Genomic DNA, 19,072 nt, shown 5'->3' on the forward strand with positions numbered 1-19,072 from the left:
TGGGAATGTGCTCTGTGGCATGGGGTGGGGGTGTCACACACCAAAATGTACACCTGGGAAAGAAACAGGAGGGTAGAAGAAAGACTACACTGCCAGTATAATAATGGGTGAACCCAAGACAAGGAAATGGTTGGAACATGGCACCCTGTGGGTCCCACTAAAGGAATGGCCACAGAGTGAAGTGAAGTGAAGCTTGCTCAGTTGTGTCCGACTCTTTGTGACCTCATGGACTGTAGCCCACCAGGCTCCTTTGTCCATGGAATTCTCCAGGCAAGAATAATGGAGTGGGTAGGCCTAGATAACATATTGAAAAGCAGAGACATCACTTTGCCAACAAAGGTCTGTCTAGTCAAGGCTGTGGTTTTTCCTGTGGTCATGTATGGATGTGAGAGTTGGACTGTGAAGAAAGCTGAGCGCCGAAGAATTGATGCTTTTGAACTGTGGTGTTGGAGAAGACTCTTGAGAGTCCCTTGAACAGCAAGGAGATCCAACCAGTCCATTCTAAAGGAGATCAGCCCTGGGTGTTCTTTGGAAGGAATGATGCTAAAGCTGAAACTCCAGTACTTTGGCCACCTCATGGGAAGAACTGACTCATTGGAAAAGACCCTGATGCTGGGAGGGATTGGGGGCAGGAGGAGAAGGGGACGACAGAGGATGAGATGGCTGGATGGCATCATCGACTCAATGGACATGAGTTTGAGTGAACTCTGGGAGTTGGTGATGGACAGGGAGGCCTGGCGTGCTGCGATTCATGGGGTCACAAAGAGTCGGACACGACTGAGCGACTGAACTGAACTGAACTGAGGAGGGGATAGCCTTTCCCTTTCCCAGGGATCTTCTTGACCCAGGAGTCAAACCTGAGTCTGCATTGCAGGCAGATTCTTTACCATCTGAGCCACCAGGGAAGCCCCAGCCATAGCTTAGCTCCAGCTAAATCTTGCAAAGGAGGAATGCAGGCCATTTATTGGCAGATCTTTCAGATTTTCGGAAATCTGGAAGTTCCTGTAAAATCTTCTGGTTAGAGAATAATGGCCAAGACTCTGAGAGTCAAACAAAATTTCACATCTCTTGTGAAATCTCAAAAAAGGCAAATTTAGAGAAACAGAGTAGAGGTGGTGGTCACTAGGAGGTGAGGGGGTGGGAGAATGGGGATACATTGCTCAAATGGTGTGAACTTGGAGTTAGAAGATTAACAATTCGGGGATCTAACGGACAGCGTGGTGATTGTAGGTAATAATTCTGTATCCTGTACTTGCATGTCACAGAGAGTACATATTAAATATGCTTAGCATGAAAAAGAAGTGTAATGGTATGATGGGTTGGAGGTGGTAGCCAGTACTGCTGTGGCCATCATTTGCAATTTATAACAGTATCAACTCAGCATGTTGTATACCTTAAATTTACACAGTATTATGTGTCAATTTCTCTCAATGAGGTTGGGAAATTTTTTTAACAAAACAAAATAAAAACAGAATCCAAATATCTCCACTGCCAGACATGGCCTAGGCTACAGATTTGTAGTCTTTAACATGATTAGAGTCTTTGTAATAGGATCTCTTAGGGGCTTCCCTCAGAGAAGGCAATGGCAACCCACTCCAGTACTCTTGCCTGGAGAATCCCAGGGATGGCGGAGCCTGGTGGGCTACCGTCTATGGGGTCGCACAGAGTCAGACATGACTGATGTGATTTAGCAGCAGCAGCAACAGCAGCAGGGGCTTCCCTGGTGGCTCAGATGGTAAACAATCTGCCTGCCAGTGCAGAAGACCTGGGTTTAGTCCCTGGGTCAGGAAGATCCCTGGAGAAAGAAATGGCAACCCACTCCAGTATTCTTGCCTGGAGAGTCCCCATGAAAAGAGGAGCCTGGCAGGCTACAATCCATGGAGTTACCAAAGAGTAGGACTGGATTTAGCAACTAAATAACAGCAGCAACAATACGATCTCTAGCTACATTCTATTTCAGTGAAGCAAGTGGCAGAGGCTCCAGAAATAGCAGTTTAAACAAGATACAAGATCCTGCCTTACCACCCCTTAAACCTGAGAGGGACTTCAAGGAGTCTACTTGGACAGCTTGAAGTGTGTCTCGTGGAGCTGGAGGGAAAATAATGCATGTCTGGTGATTCGTATTTGGACAATCAAAAAGCAGGAAGTTGTGACAGTGGTGGAACAGAGAATTCCATGGAAAGCAAATAGCACTCTGCATGCTTGTGTGTTACCAAGCAAGTTTGAAAAAGTTATGGAAACTATCTGAGACAGAAGAACTAGATCACAGACTGCTTTTGGACAGGTGGTGAGGAGGGAAAAAACACTCAGAGATGTCTTCAGCCCATTCAATAACACACACACACAGACACATGTAGGTGGTTTTTCTTTTCTGAAACTTCTTTATCAAGTTAAAGTATCTTGGAGATTTCTCTGCATCAGTATCAGCCTTATTCTTTTTTCCATTTGCATAATCAGTTGCATGGATTGTATCTGGATTATATGGTTTTCTCTCATCTGCATATTCAGTTGCATCCCAGGCTCCCCTGTGAATGACTAAAGTGTAATTGCTGACAGCCTGTGCACTTTTTATTTTGAAAGCTGTTACCAAATTGCTTCCAGCCTGCTAATATAAATATACAGGCCCCCCCAGCAATGCATGCTGCTCAGGGTGTGGCCAGTGGGTCGCTGGCAGGAGGGAGCCTGTTAGGAATGCAAACTCTCAGACCTCACTGCAGACTTGATCTATCAGATTCTGCAGGTTAAGCCCATCTCCAGGTGGTTCCTCTGAGTGTAAGAATTAAGAAGTACTGTTGACTTTTCACGGACATGTCATTCGGTGTCTAATTATGGTTTTATTTTGCATTTTGTTTAATATGAGTAAGGTTAAGACTATTTTTATGTACTTAAGAGCCATTTTTAAAGTCTTTCTGTTAGAAAGATGTTATCTCCACATCTGTGATATGGGTTGTGGTTACTTTTCTGTGTGGTGGTTGTCTTGCATTTTTTGTTTTTTCTTTGATGTGCAGAATTTAAAATTTTTACATGGTTAAATATATCTTTTTATAATTTCTGTGTTCTGAGTCAGAAAAGCTTTTGCCACTGCATAATTATTTAAAACATTTTTGTTTTCTTTAATACTCTATGGTTTTATTTAAATATGTTTTCTATCTGGAATTTATTTTGGTTCAAGAAATGTGATGTGGGTTTATTTAATTTTTTTCCAGGTGACTACCTTCTTGTCCTATACCATTTATTGAATAGCTTGAAATTTCCCCATTTATTTGAAATATCACCTTTAGCATACACTAAACTATCCTTTGTGAACTTTCCATCAATTACTTATTGTATCATGCCACTTTTTGATTAACCAAGATTCTCTACTGAATGGCTGAATATGTTCACCCATGGCTGTGCTTCTTGCTTCCAAATGATAAATAAAATGATCAAAACTTATTCTTGTATCCCATTCCATCAGAATTCCTGTAGGTGACAACCCATCTGATAGGGAAATGCAGGATAAAGGCTTCCCAGCCTTTACAGGTGAATATTTTGTTTCATGTTTTCCCCTTTCTTTCTTTGTGTTTTTGTCCAGGCTGCAAAGCTTTTGGGACTTTAGTTTCCTGACCAGGGATTGAACCCCGGGCCTCGGCCATGAGTCCCAACCACTGGGCTGTCAGGGAATTCCGTTGTGTTTTAAATAAGGCCTCAAAACAAAGAAGTAATTGAAAGGGATACGAAATTCTAGAACAGGTTGGATTTTTAGAATGTATTGTTTTATATCACAGAACCAGTGCATTACTGTGCTTTCTCAGTAGTTACAAATTAGGAAACTTATAAATTTGACTTAATTCTCCCCCTTCGATTTTCCAGTTTCAGAGCTGTTCACTGATGATTTAGAACTCTTTCTATTGCTGTCATTGTTTTTATCACCTTCTTGCCTTTGATGTATTCTTTTTTCTTACATCAAAACCTTAAAGTACTTAAAAATAAGTTTCTTGACATTCTTCTCAGCATGTCTGTCTTTAAAGAAATTTCTGTAGCAACCCTGATAACAACTCGAAACAGGAATTGGACCACAAACGTACCACTTAAAAATAGGAATATTGGTTTTTGCTGGATGTTTTTGTCATATTCCCTCTGATTATGAGAGTTATTTTCTTGGATGATATAAAATGAGGACACAATGACCAGAACAAAGCTGGTTCCTTGTGATCTCAAGACATTCCTACAAGCACACTTGTGTGAATGTTAGCAGATGACTTTATGTGAAGTATTGGTAGTTTTCCACTAAGAAATGAAATTCTGGGAATTGAAGATTCTTTCTTAAGGGCACCACACATTTTAATCAGAGCTTAGTTTGGAAGAAGAAATTCTGTTAACTTCAGTAATAAGGTGGCGGTATTATTATCCCTAATTTTATCATAAGAAAATAAAATTCAGAGACATTAAGTCACTCACTCTAGGTCACAGCCCTAATAAGTGTTTAACACAGGACTCTAGTCCACATCTGATCAAGTTCAAACCGTCTCTCTTGGCTGGGCTGTATAATAGAAAGTGGACGAGTGAAAGGCAGGCAGAGAGACGGATGGATGAAATGATCCGGGGAAAGCCTGGGAGGAGGTCTTTGGCTACAGAAAATGCCAAGAGTGACCCAGAGCTGTTCTTTTAGCAGACAGAGCTGAGATTCCTTGATGGATAGTAACACTGGACTTCACTTGTCCTGCCTCTCTGTTTTGGGGAGGAAATGGAGGAGAAGCGAGAAGCCGCAGGTGTTAAAAATTCAGCAGGAGTAGGTGTGTTATGAAGAGCTGTTTTGTAGATCTACCGTGATGGGAGCTCTCACTGCTGTTCCAAGTGGAAACCCAATTGAGGCTGTGCTTAGAAATGCAGCCAAGGAGAGTCCTGATCACAGAGGGGAAGGGGGAGGTTTAAAGGAGAACAGCCCAGAGAAGAGAGAAGGGATTTTTGCATTTGGCCTTGGCGGGGAAACCAAGCAAATGTTTGGATACCAACTTGCATGACAGTATATGTGCTCAGGTGCTTGTTCTTTCTAGTCCATTTTGGCTGAGCCACCAGGCAAAGCACTAAGAGGTGAGCTCTCTGGGGGCTGGAAAATGGGGACTAGAAGAGCTCCAGCTCCTTAGAAACAAACATACCAATCCCTGACTCCAAGTCTTTTGAAAAGAAAATCCAGCCCTTAGAAAATAAGCAGCCATTGATAAACTCGGGGTAAATCTTGTCTAACTGGCAAGGCACACAATGGCTCCTGGCTGGGGGTGGGGGAAGGCAGCGGCTGAGTGTGTTTGGACCATATTCCACCTTTCAATGGCCCCTCCGCCAGCTGGAGGCTTTACAAGGGCCCCCACTCAGGCCAGCCAGCAGGGAGTTAAAGTAATCTAATTTTAATTATGTGACAAAAGCATGAAGAATCATTTAAAGGTCTGTCGAAGGGAAAAATGGCTCCAGTCTGCCAGGGCTCCTTAGATGGTAATAAAGAAACCCATGGGCTAAAAGCAGGGTTTTGGTGCTTAAAAAAATAAAACTCACATAATAACCAGATTGTACACTATTGAAACAGAGGCAGGCAGTGAGGAGGCACCACAGCTCTAGCAGATAAAGACAAAGGAGACTATGAGACAGCCGGCTGCATGATAGTAATTCTAAATTGTTATTGGGGTTAAGTAGTCTCAAAAAAATAAGGTGAGTATTCTCCATTTGTCTAAAGCCAAGGAAGAGAGCATTTCTGTGCACTGTAGCAAAAAAATAATTTTTTTTTTTTCCCCAAAAAGCGCTTTCAAGTACATTGCCCAATCGGATGTTCAAAAACATCATCTTGATCATCAGGTCCTTAAAGTTCTTAGTTTTAAATAAAAAGGATTGATTTTGAGATCTCATTTGTTTTAGTTTACCACTGGCTTTCATTTGTGTAACAATGAAGTGTCCTTTTGACTAAATGCTAAATTCTCTAGCGCTACTTTGAAAGCCTGGGGGCCTAGAGCCAAGAGGTCGGTATTTCTTTGAAGCACCTGGACTGGACGAAAAGATCCTGGAAACCTGGAGGCACTCTACTGCTATAGAACGTCTTCAACATCAATAGAATAAATGAGAACGCAGTCTTGAAATCATTAAGCAGATTAAGACTCATGGCTTCATCAAAGGTATTGCTGCATCTTCTTCCAAGTCAGCACAGAATTCTGTCCAGGCTCAATTCCAGGTAAACGTAGTAAGGTTTACTGAAAAGTTGGTCACAAATGGCATTGGTCAGAAGATCGGTGGGGACCTCAGAGAACTGGGCAAATAGATACAAAATTATCTTGCTTCACCGTGTTTCTATGTCATCTGTCTTTGCAGATCTCATTGAGGGGGAAGGTAGTCTTTCTGAAGTAGTCAGTCTTTCTTCGGTCCATAGTTTTCCAGTAAGAAGGAGAGCAGAATCGCTTCCCCCTTTTCCCCAGGGACCATGTGAGTCAGGATAATGTTAGGTTATGCTTCAGTAACAAAAATGTATTTGTGCTTGTAACAGGTTGACGCAGGCTTTCCTTGGCAGCTCTCATTCAAGCAGAGACTTTGGAGGCTAGGCTTCCATCTTATTGCTGTGCCATCTGCATCATACTTCCAAATCACCGTGGAGAGGGGAAGGGAGGAAGCACTTGGCGTTGATATATCCAGGCTTGGAAGTGACAAACGTCACTTCCACTTGAAGTTCATGGTACTGATCTAGTCATTAGATACCTAACCCAGCTGTAAGGAGTTAGGGAAATGTAGGGATGCCCACCCCTACTTGGGGGATGTTAACTCGCTCTGTCCCCGAGGATTCTATTCAGCATCATTTCCCACCAATGCCCTTGTCCACTTACTGTGAACCAAATGAAAAGAAGCTTTTCCAGTTGAGCAATCAGGTTTATACAAGGTAGATGGTGGTCCGCATTACTACTGAGAGAACGTTTTCCTTGCTTCTCTATTATGACTATCTACAAGATATTTTAAATTCTAGATTACATCTCTAATAGAGCACAGGCATGACCTTGGAAATATTGTGGTTTGATTCCAGACCATCACAATAAAGATAAAATCACAATAAAATGAGCCTCAGAGATTGTTTGGTTTCCCCGTGCATATAGAAGTAGTGTTTACATTATACTGTAGGCTATAAAATATACAAGAGCATGCTGTCTAAAAAACAATGTACCCACCTTAATTTAAAAAAAATTATTGCTAAAAATGTTAAGCATCACCTGAGCCTTGAGCTAGTTGTAGTGGTGACAACAGAGACCACTAACGAAAGCATTTGATTATTTCAATATTACCAAACTGCAACACAAAGGCAGGATGCGAGCAAAGGCTTTTGGAAAAACGTGGCACCAATAGACTTGTTCAACGCGGGGTTGCCATGAGATTTCCGTTTGTAAAAAATGCAATACAACAAGTGTAAAACACAAGACTATGTTCTTGCTTTGCCTTTCTCTCCTGATGCTGAAAAATCAACTAGTCATGGTAACAGCTTTACTAATAGAAAGCTGGAAAAGTGGAGTGCTGGCCCCAGGACCTTGCATCCTGTGTACAAGGGGAGCAGAAAGTCTCTGTTCTTCCTGTGCTATCTGAGACTCACTAATTCTGGTGTTGACCCCTTTGAGATCCACTTTGTATTGTCTGACCAGTGTGATTCCAGTCTCGACCTCCTCCTAGCTTCCAAAACTAGGCACGTTCTCTGAAGGCCTTTCCAACAAATAGGCAGAAGCTAGCTCTACTTTTCAGAGAAGGCGATGGCACCCCACTCCAGTACTCTTGCCTGGAAAATCCCATGGACTGAGGAGCCTGGTAGGCTGCAGTCCATGGGGTCGCTAAGAGTCGGACACGACTGAGCGACTTCCCTTTCACTTTTCACTTTCACGCATTGGAGAAGGAAATGGCAACCCACTCCAGTGTTCTTGCCTGGAGATTCCCAGGGACGGGGGAGCCTGGTGGGCTTCCGTCTATGGGGTCAGACAGAGTCGGACACGACTGAAGCGACTTAGCAGCAGCAGCAGCTCTACTTTTAGGTCTTGGTTCCTCTTGATCAGCCTTGTCCTGCTGTGTAGCTAAGACAGAGAATGAAAGTCCTCTCTCCCTCTCTTTTTTAATATTTTAATTATTTGGCTGCACCAGGTCTTCATTGCGGTATCCGAGATTTTTGACCTTCGTGGTAGCATGCAGAGTATTCAGTTGCAGCATGGCGGCGTATGGAATCTAGTTCCCAGATCAGGGGTTGAACCCCAGGCCCCATGCATTGGGATCAAGGAATCATAGCCACTGGACCACCAGGAAAGTCCCAGGAAGTCATCTCTTGATGTAGCTCCAAGCGATTTGCTCACCTGTCTTCCCTCCTTACCATGTTTCTTCTTTCAGATCACAGATTTAGAGTTCTAGAGCAGAAAGGGGAGATAGAGTCTGTCTAGAACCACCCCCGTCCTCAAACTGTATTGACCAGCCCATCTCTGTATTTTTGCCATATTTCCACCTTGGTACTCACGTGAATTCTGGAAACAAGATTTCCCTTCATATCGGTCAAATGACATTCCCATGCTTTTATTCAATATATATTTTCTCTGAGAAGACTAACAGCAACAATTACATTTATAGCCCAGAAATTGGTTAGGGGGTAAAATGGGGTGAGGTGTAACAGAAATAAGTCCCTATGTTCTTCCTGTGTTCAGAGAAAAATAAACCTATTTCCAAGCTTTTTGAGCATTTTTATGTGTGTGTATGCTATTTGTGCTTTCAACTGAGCAGCACTGACAGTTTAATGATGGCAAAACAACATTAACTGTTTTCCCGCAACACTATTAGAAGGAGCGTGTTTCAGAGCCAAGGATGATACAAGTGTGGGAGTGCATCTTCCAGAGCCTCTTCTAGCAATCACAGCAATCTGAGCAAGCAGCACACTTGCTTCCAGACTAATGGAAGTGTGTAAACCAGAGGATGGGTCATGGGGGTGAGGAAGGAGGTGAGTGCCAGGGGGACAAGGGGTCCTTGCCTTTAACCTTGATTTTCTAGCTCAGGATGCCAGAGGTGGGTTCATTGATTTTTGTAAATGGACAGACAGGGGAGTTGTTTTGTTGATGGAGAAAAGAGTTTATTTGACTTTTAAAATGATGATTTTAAATGGTTTTACACTTTGTCATCATCTTGCCACAAAGCCCAATGTCTTTTCTTTTTTTTTAAGTGGAATATAATTGCTTTACAAGGTTGCATTACTTTCTGCTGCACAACGAAGTGAATCAGCTATATGTATATATATCCCCTCCCTCTTGGACCTCCCTCCCACCTCCCCATCCCACCCATCTAGGTCATCACAGAGGACCGAGCTGAGCTCCCTGTGCTATACAGCGGCTTCCCACTAGCTAGCTATTTTACCCATGAAAGTGTATATATGTCAATGTTACTCTCCCAATTCGTCTCACCCTCCCCTTCCGCCCACCCCACGTCCACATCTCTGTTCTCTACATCTGCGTCTCTATTCTTGCCCAGCAGATAGGTTCATCTGTACCATTTTGATGGATTCCATTTATATGTGTTAGGATACGATATTTGTTTCTCTCTTTCTGAATTACTTTAGTGTATATGACAGACTCTAGATCCATCCACATCTCTATAAATGACCCAATTCCATTCCTTTTTATAAAGCTTAGTGTTTGCATGCTACTTGAGCCCTGGGTTATCTCCTCCCCTTGAGCAGTATGATGTATACAGTAGGTACTCCATAAAAGCTTATAATTTCCTATGGCTACAGTTGTGTGTACACAACACACACATATCCTTCATCACTCTTGAGATTTTCACAATGTATTAATTACAACACCTGGATTGAGTGACTATTTTATGTGTAGGACTATTGTAGATACCCCCTGAAGATAACAGAGTCATGCACACAGGATCCTGGAGCTCAAGGATTCCAATAAAAAAAAAAATCTGTAGTCATTTTAAAATCTATTAAGTGGAATGATTGGTACCTTTTATAATGTACCGTTCCAATTCAGAAAGTGATGATATCATTCCATAAGAGTCTTTATCAGTAATCCATTTTTTTCTCAAACGTTTTCTTCTTCATTTCAGGCTTTCATTTTGGGGAGTCAAATAATTTCCCCTAAAACAGTCTCTGCCTTCATGCCCCATGCTGGCCCCTTTGTTATTTTTATGACATGGACGCAAAGAAACATAGAGCCAAAAGGAAGGTTGGATGTATATGCCTTTCCAGTTTTCTCTTTGAAATGTGTGTCATGTTACTTTCCATTCCGTTATATATATTGTGCAGCTGTTCAAGTTCTGGACGTGCGGAAGGTCATTGGTATAAATAGGACACCTCACCACATGCTCCCAGGACTTTTGGAAGTGAGGGATCTCCTGCAGTGAGTACTAGTCACCATCACTAAGATGCAGATTTACTGTTCCTCTTGCTCCATAGTCACTGCAGATGGGAAAGGTGAAAGGGATTATGAATTGAGGGGAAGTGGGGAGAGAACTGTGAGAAGTGAATTCCTTTGCCAAGTTGTGTCGGACTTGGTGTTTCCGAGGTTCAGGTGCTTGAAAACGGCTTGGAAAAAAGTTCCCAGTGAGTAAACTGGTGAAATGCCCTTGGTGGTTTTCAGGCCCATCTCCTAATATGATTAACTGACTTTAGGAGAAAAGAAAAACATAAACCAAGGTGCTAATCACCCGGGATGAAGTCTTTAATCACAGAATGTCTTCAGAGGCCTGGCATGTGGTCAGGTTGGCTAAAGTTAAGGTCTGTATTAATTTCACCTGTGTTTGTAACTGCCATCTATTTTATTTTACTTTTATCTTTTGGCCACATAGCATGTGGGATCTTAGTTCCCTGACCAGGGATTGAACCCACACCCCCTGCATTGGAAGCATGAAGCCTTAACCACTGGACTGCCAGGGAAGTTCCTGTAACTCCCATATATTTTAGAAATACTGATTAATTTTTCTTGTTTCAGAATATATCTTACATTTAATGTATGAATAATAGAAATAGCTTTTTAAACTTTGGAGCCAGCAAACAGGAAAATTCACAATGGAAAAGAGTAGTGTATTTGGCCACATAAAGAACATTTATTTATTAATTTATTCAACAAATATTTAATGAACTCTCATTTTGTGACTAGCTTTGTGCTCAGGGCTTGAGGCCTTGCTAGGCTTAGTAATTCCATCTCTGCACGTTGAAAAATAAAATAAAAACACAACACAAATGTAGTAGGAAAATATTCCCATGAAATTGATGAATTGCTCTTCTTTTTACTGAAGTTAAGTGAAAAGTGAAAGTGAAATTCGTGTCTGAACTCTTTGCGACCCCATGGACTATACAGTCCGTGGAATTCTGCAGACCAGAATACTTAAATGGGTAGCCTTTCCCTTCTCCAGGGGATCTTCCAAACCCAGGGACTGAACCCAGGTCTCCCGCATTGCAGGCAGATTCTTTACCAACTCAGCTATCAGGGAAGCCCTTACTACTTCAGAAGAGGTTATTAAAACATTGAGAAGATAATAAGAAGAAATTGACAGGTTAAAAATCTAAATGGAAATGGGGCCGAAGAGGACTAAATGGGAACCTGAGCTCTTAAAAGTCCTGTGTCGTGAGGGTATTTGCTCAGCCAGGAAAATGTTGGCTTACATTTTGACAGTTTCCTGATGCTAATGGGACAGAAAGTGAAGAGGAACTAAAGAGCCTCTTGATGAAAGTGAAAGAGGAGAGTGAAAAATCTGGCTTAAATTCAACATTCAAAAAACTAAGATCATGGTATCTGGACTCATCACTTCATGGCAAATACAAGGGGGAAAAAATGGAAACAATGACAGATTTTATTTTCCTGGGCTCCAAAATCACTGTGAATGGTGACTGCAGCCCTAAAATTAAAAGATGGTTGCTCCTTGAAAGGAAAGGTATGACAAACCTAGGCAGCACATTAAAAAATAGAGACATCATTTTGCCAACAAAGGTCCGTATAGTCAAATCTATGGTTTTTCCAGTAGTCATGTGAGGGTGTGAGAGTTGGACCATAAAGAAGATTGAGCACCAAAGAACTGATGCTTTTGAATTGTGGTGCTGGAGAAGACTCTTGAGAATCCCTTTGACTGAAAGGATCAAACCAGTCAAACCTAAAGGAAATTAACCCTGAATATTCATTGGAAGGACTGATGCTGAAGCTGCAGCTCCAATACTGTGGCCACCTGATGCGAAGAGCTGACTCTTTGGAAAAGACCCTGATGCTGGGAAAGACTGAAGGCAGGAGGAGAAGGGGACAACAGAAGATGAGATGGTTGGATGGCATCACTGACACAATGGACATGAGTTTGAACAAACTTGGAGATAGTGAAGGACTGCTGCTGCTAAGTCACTTCAGTCGTGTCCGACTCTGTGTGACCCCATAGACGGCAGCCCACCAGGCTCCCCGTCCCTGGGACAGGGAAGCCTTATTTCTCTGAGAGTGTTGTGAGTATATTGCAAGATAAAAGAAATGAAAAAATGAAGCATGATATTATAATTTGATCATTTCCAGTGTCATTGACAACAAATTTTATTGGTATAGGAGAAAGGATATATTTAAGATTGAGAAAGGATATATTTAAGTTCAAAAAAGTAAATAAAAACTTTACCTCTTGAATTTGAATTGGAAGACATATTGATATGCTTTCATGATGTATTTTAACTTTTGAAAATTAAAAAAAAATTTTTCTAAAATATTTCTTAGTTCTATCTGTAAGAAATAACTGGGCTTCCCATGCGGTGCTAGTGGTAAAGAACCCACCTGCTAGCACAGGAGATGTAAGAGACGCGGGTTTGACCCCTGGGTTGGGAAGATGCCCTGAAGGAAGGCATGGCAACCCACTCCAGTATTCTTGCCTGGAGAATTCCATGAACAGAGGAGCCTGGTGGGCTACAGTCTGTCAGGTAGCAAAGAGTTGGACACGATTGAAATGATTTAGTGCTCATGCATGCATAGAAATAGCCAAGAAAATAATGACCAACTTCATAACAATGTAAACCCGAGTGGCCAGATTGTGATTGTACAATTTCATTTCCCAATACTAGGAAGGAACTCCTTGGAGAGATGACTTCTAGGTCTGGGTCAGAAAAGGCATAGGGAAAATCTGGAATATCTTTTTGAATCAGAAATCAAGGCAGAAAGGACAACAGTAAAGACATCTTACTAAGGCATGTCAAAAGGACTTAGGAGCCAAACTAAGAGGCTCTCCTTGACTAACGACTGAGATATTTTAACATTAATAAGGATAATAATTGCAGTGGATTGAAACATATATGTTAAAATCCATGAGTTCATAAAGATATAAAACACAAGTTAAAAAAAAAAAAAAAAAACAACTCGGACTAATTACCAGTTGGTCCCCTTTGGAGAATGCTGGTGATCCAACACATTAATTTAAAGCCAATAAACAAAGGGAAATATCAGGCATTTATCCTGATGTTACTCTATGCACTATATTGGATAATTAAATAATAGAAAAGGACAATTTTATAGAATTTTTTCAACTAATAAATCACTGCAGATGGTGACTGCAGCCATAAAATTCAGAGACACCTGCTCCTTGGAAGAAAAGTTATGACTGACCTAGACAGCATATTCAAAGCAGAGACATTACATTGCCAACAAAGGTCTGTCTAGTCAAAGCTATGGTTTTTCCAGTAGTCATGGATGGATGGACTATAAAGAAAGCTGAGCACTGAAGAATGATGCTTTTAAACTGTGGTGTTGGAAAAGACTCTTGAGAGTCCCTTGGACTGCAAGGAGATCCAACCAGTCCATCCTAAACGAAATCAGTCCTGAATATTCTATGGAAGGACTGATGTTGAAGCTGCAATTCCAATCCTTTGGCCACCTGGTGTGAAGAACTGACTCATTTGAAAAGACCCTGAAGCTGGGAAAGATTGAAGGCGGGAGGAGAAGGGGATGACAGAGGATGAGACGGTTGAATGGCATCATTGACTCAATTAGCATGAGTTTGAGTAAACTCCGGGAGTTGGTGATGGACAGGGGAGGCCTGGTGTGCTGCAATCCATGGGATTGCAAAGAGTTGGACACAACTGAGCGACTGAACTGAACTGAACTGAGTAAATGAAGGATCAACAGAATATTATCATTTTACATCCCTTAATGAATTAATGGATCTATGTATTAATCATCAGTGGCAGCAAACATCACACAAAGAGAAACAACTAAATATTGTATTTATTGATGGAAGATTGCACCACTCTTATAAAGCAGTCTTTAAAAAAGTCATCCTGAATCTTGTCAAGTTATGTATCCAACTAGCCATTTATAAGAAATCACAAAAGAGAGAGAAACATTTTAAAATACCATGAAGATGTAACGAGTAAATCCAAACAGGGAAACTTCATATGAGACGTCATCTGTCTTTCCCCACAACAACAGTAACAAATTCAAGTCAATAAAACAATGAAAGAGGACCAAGAGATTATAAAGGACTCAAGTGGCATCGTAACCACTGCCATTGGTAGCCCTTAATTGGATCTCGATTAAAAAAAATTGTAAAACAAAAAGGCACACGTTAATGCATTTGTGAAACAATTGGAAATGTGAATAGGTACTAGATAGTTGATGGTATTGAGGAAAGTGCTTGTTGCTCTGTCGTGTCTGACTCTTTGTGACCCCATGGACTGCAGCCCGCCAGGCTTCTCTGTCCATGGGATACTCCTGGCAAGAATATCGAAGTGGGTTGCCGTTTCCTTCTCCAGGGGATCTTCCCAACCCAGGACAGTTGAGTATGGGTCTCTATGCAGGTAGATGTCTCATTACAGGCAGATTCTTTACTGTCTGAGCTATTGAGGAATTTCTGGAAATTTATTGGGATGTGATCATTATGGTTATTTTTAAAGACTCCTTATCTTTTGGAAATGTATACTGAAAATTTTACAGACAAAATTTTAAAGTAGATTTTTGTTGTTGTTGTTGGCTGCATTGGGCAGCATGCAAGATCTTAGTTCGCTAACCAGGAATGGAACCTAAGCCCCCTGCAGTAGGTACATGGAGTCCCAACCACTGGACTGCTAGGGAAATCTTGGACAAAATTTTAAAAAGAAAGAAATCATCCCAGAAATAGTAGAGAACTCATCACAGATGTGAAAGAGGCAAAATGAACTTCAGGAATGTTTCATACCCTCCTACCCCACCCCCAAGAAGTCAGAGTTTATTCTGTTGATTCATCAGTGAACAAGCAGAGCCTCCTTGGGAGGTGGATCTTTAGTGGATGAGGAAATGGTCCCACATTGACCTAATCTTGGCTCTGACACTATGCCCCCTATATCAGTCAGCTCAGGTTACCATAACAAAATACCATAGCCTGGATGGCTTCAGTTCAGTTCAGTTCAGTTGCTCAGTCATGTCAGACTCTTTGTGACCCCATGGACTGCAGCATTCCAGGCTTCCCTGTCCATCACCAACTCTTGAGCTTGCTCAAACTCATGTCCATCGAGTCGGTGATGCCATCCAACCATCTCATCCTCTGTCATCCCCTTCTCCTCCTGCTTTCAATCTTTCCCAGCATCAGGGTCTTTTCCAGTGAGTCAGTTCTTTGCATCAGGTGGCCAAAGTACTGGAGTTTCAGTTTCAGCATTAGTCCTTCCAATGAATATTCAGGACTGATTTCCTTTAGGATGGACTGGTTGGATCTCCTTGTTGTCCAAGGGACTCTCAAGAGTTTTCTCCAACACCACAGTTCAAAAGCACCATTCTTTGGTGCTCAGATTTCTTTATAGTCCAACTCTCACATCCATACATGACTACCCGAAAAACCATAGCTTTGACTAGACGGACCTTTGTTGGCAAAGTAATGTCTCTGCTTTTGAATATGCTGTCTAGGTTGGTCATAGCTTTTCTTCCAAGGAGCAAATGTCTTTTAATTTCATGGATGCAGCCACCATATGCAATGACTTTGGAGCCCAAAGAAATAAAGTCTGTCACTGTTTCTATTGTTTTCCCATCAATTTGCCATGAAGTGATGAGACTGGATGCCATGATCTTCATTTTTTTTGAATGTTGAGTTTTAAGCCAGCTTTTTCACTCTCCTCTTTCACTTTCATCAAGAGGCTCTTTAGTTCCTCTTCAATTTCTGCCATAAGGGTGGCAGAGGTTATTGATATTTCTCCCAGCAGTCTTGATTCCAGCTTGTGCTTCATCCAGCCCAGCATTTCACAAGATGTACTCTGCATATAAGTTAAATAAGCAGGGTGACAATATACAGCCTTGACATACCCCTTTCGAAATTTGGATCCAGTCTGTTGTTCCATGTCTGGTTCTAACTGTTGCTTCTTGACCTGCATACAGATTTCTCAGGAGGCAGGTCAGGTGGTCTTACAAATGAAAATTCACTTTGTCACTGGGAAGTACAAGATCAAGGTGCTACTGGCTGGTTCGGCTTGTGGACAGCCACCTTCTTGATGTGTCTTCATGTCCATATCATGGACTTTGATGGACTTTGCAGGACTCTTCGGCTCAGTGCTGGGTCCAAACCAGGTCTCTGTATCGGTAGCCAAGTACCTAGAAGGATCCAGCTACATGAATATTCGCTGGGCTTCATCATAGCCCATATGGTTTTGCGCTGTTTGCCAGGGCTGAGTGAATTAGATCAAACCAAAGAGGAAAGCCCTGCGGGATATTGCTTTTTGCTAGTTCTTTCTCTCATGTGAACAAACACTGAATATACTCAATCATGAGAGAAGTGGGGAAGGTTGTTTGGTTTTGTGTTCATTTTAATTTTGTGAGAATTTTTCTATAGGGATCATGCCCAAACATTTAACTCACCTGTTTTTTAACGTAAGGATGTGTGTGTGTGTGTGTGTGTGCGCACGCGTGTGAGGAACCCCATAGATGGTAGCCCACCAGGCTTCTCTGTCCATGGGTTCTCCCAGCAAGAATATTGGATAAAGAACATGAAACAAATCTAACGTAACAACAGATTCTACCAGGAAGACTTCAATATTAGGAGCAGTTGACAGGCTGGGAGGAGGAAGAAAGACAAAAGAAATAAAGAGAAGGCCCAGGGCAAATCTGGAAGGAGGGGGGTGGGACCGTCTTCAACCACTATTGCAAGAGCAGAAGAGAGGGGAGAGGCCTTATAGGTGGTGCTGGATAGGATGCGAACAAGCTGCAGAGTTAAATGTTTCCTCTAGAACTGGTCTTTTCTCCTCTTGCCAGGTGAGACCTGGCTTTTCCTTTGGGAAAATCAGACCCAAGGGAGTAGGAGATGGTACCTGCAGATGCCCACCTGAGGTGTCAAGCTCTCTTCCATTCCTTAGACCTGCTGTATACGTGGAACTTTTTTCCCAGCCCTTTCTCCCCTGCCTGCTCACTCCTCCTACAGAGAACCTGATCCCAAGATGCCTGGTAAAGCTTCACAGGGATAGAGCTGAAGTGTTCTAAACGTGATAGCCTGGTGTTGGAGGTTTCTGCCCAGGAAAGAAATGACGAGTGGCATTCACTCATATAAATGGCATTCTCCAATTGTCCAAGAGTAATTGTTGACTTTTTATTTTTTGGCCACGTGTCCCCAGATCCTTGGAATCCTACTTCTCTGACCAGGCTTGCCTCCTCCCCCACCCTATTTTGCCATGGAAACTCGGAGTCTCAACCACTGGACCGCCAGGAAAGTCCCTAACTGTTAATTATTGACAGGTGGTTTGGATGTGACTGGATCCTCTCCACCTCTCTATTGAGCTCTATTTGGATAGTTTCATCTCCACATTCAAAGGCTTATGCTGCACAGATTCCTGAATGTGGCTTCTTTTGGGGACAGAGCACCAGCCCTGGGTGGAGTAGCGTCCCTAATAGCATTTCCCACCCGCCAGGCTGTGTGCTTTTATGCAGATTCGTTGAGTGCTTTCCTTTTCTGTAAATGTCTGATCCACAACAGGACTACCCCCTGCCCGCTTTCATCTTGCTCGGCTCTCACAGAGCCCTTTTAAGGTAGGGACCATGTGGCAGCTCTGTCACAGATAAGTTGGCCTCCTTCTATCAAGAAGTTAAAAGCCTGACAATAGCCCTGAAATTTCTAGAGACAAATAGTTCATATATTTTCAGTTTGATGGCACATTAGTCATGAATCGTTGTTTTCTCTGAATGTGATAAAAGATCAGCTCAAATGAGCTTCTGTACAAAGAGGAGTTTGATAGGATATGGGAATTGCTTATATCATCAAAGGAAACTGACAGCCAAACCCACTTGAGAAACTATAATGAGAGACCAAAATGTCTCAAGGATCTGTGTTTTGTCTCTGCTTCTCTCTCCTGTCGACTTCTTTATCACTACACGCTGGCCCACATTTCACATCTTGCTGTTCCCACAACTAGAACGGGACCGGGACTGACTCTCTCTTGGTCCCAAGGTTAAATAATCACAGCCAGGGAAGGGCTGTGATTGGTTCAACTGGCGCAAGCACGTCACTCCTGGAGGCAAAAGCCCTCAGATATCTGGAAAAGTTTTATCAAATTGTATTGAGCGGTTGACTTTAAATCATCTCTTTTGTGCAATGCAACTCTTGATGATTTCCCAGTGCACATGTTGCCTTTGGAAAAACGGGTGCTTTGATTACGGTGTTTGCTTCCCTCAACAGAACCTTTCTGGCACGAGTGGAAATATCCATTTCAGCAAAGACATCTGCCATTTTTTTAAAGTGGGTGGGATATTCTGCTTAAAATCCTGTGTTAAATGCTATTATTTAAAGAATATTTAGTACTGCAAATAATTTATAGGTTTAATAAGACTACATTATCGTTTCTAGCAAGAAAAAAGCTGTTTTAATATACTTTTTATTTATTGAGGAATTAAAGCTGAGGTTTTTAGCGGGGGAAGTTGATTACAGCAGCTCTGGGCTAAGTCCCCATATTTTAAAATGGGAATGAGTGCTGGTAGTATATGTCACCATCTTTGAAAAAGCCAAGTATCGATTGCAACAGAAAAGCAGGCCGGATTCTACCATTAGGTTCAGCCTTGTTGCATTCAACCGTCCTTCACAGATCGTAATTGTCTTGTCCACTCCCCACTTCCGTTTCGTTGAGGATGACGAGCACTTCATTTGC

General features: G+C 42.1%; 1 non-coding gene across 1 annotated transcript; it reads left to right on the top strand.

The window, feature by feature from the left end:
• Positions 1 to 16,680: 16,680 nt before the first annotated feature.
• MIR2325B (microRNA mir-2325b) lies at positions 16,681 to 16,746 on the top strand. The gene has a single exon (NR_030805.1). It is a non-coding gene; the product is annotated as a microRNA mir-2325b (primary transcript).
• Positions 16,747 to 19,072: the final 2,326 nt, after the last annotated feature.

The sequence above is a fragment of the Bos taurus genome, chromosome 23 (genome assembly GCF_002263795.3).
Source record: "Bos taurus isolate L1 Dominette 01449 registration number 42190680 breed Hereford chromosome 23, ARS-UCD2.0, whole genome shotgun sequence".
In the NCBI taxonomy this organism is placed as follows: Eukaryota; Metazoa; Chordata; class Mammalia; order Artiodactyla; family Bovidae; genus Bos; species Bos taurus.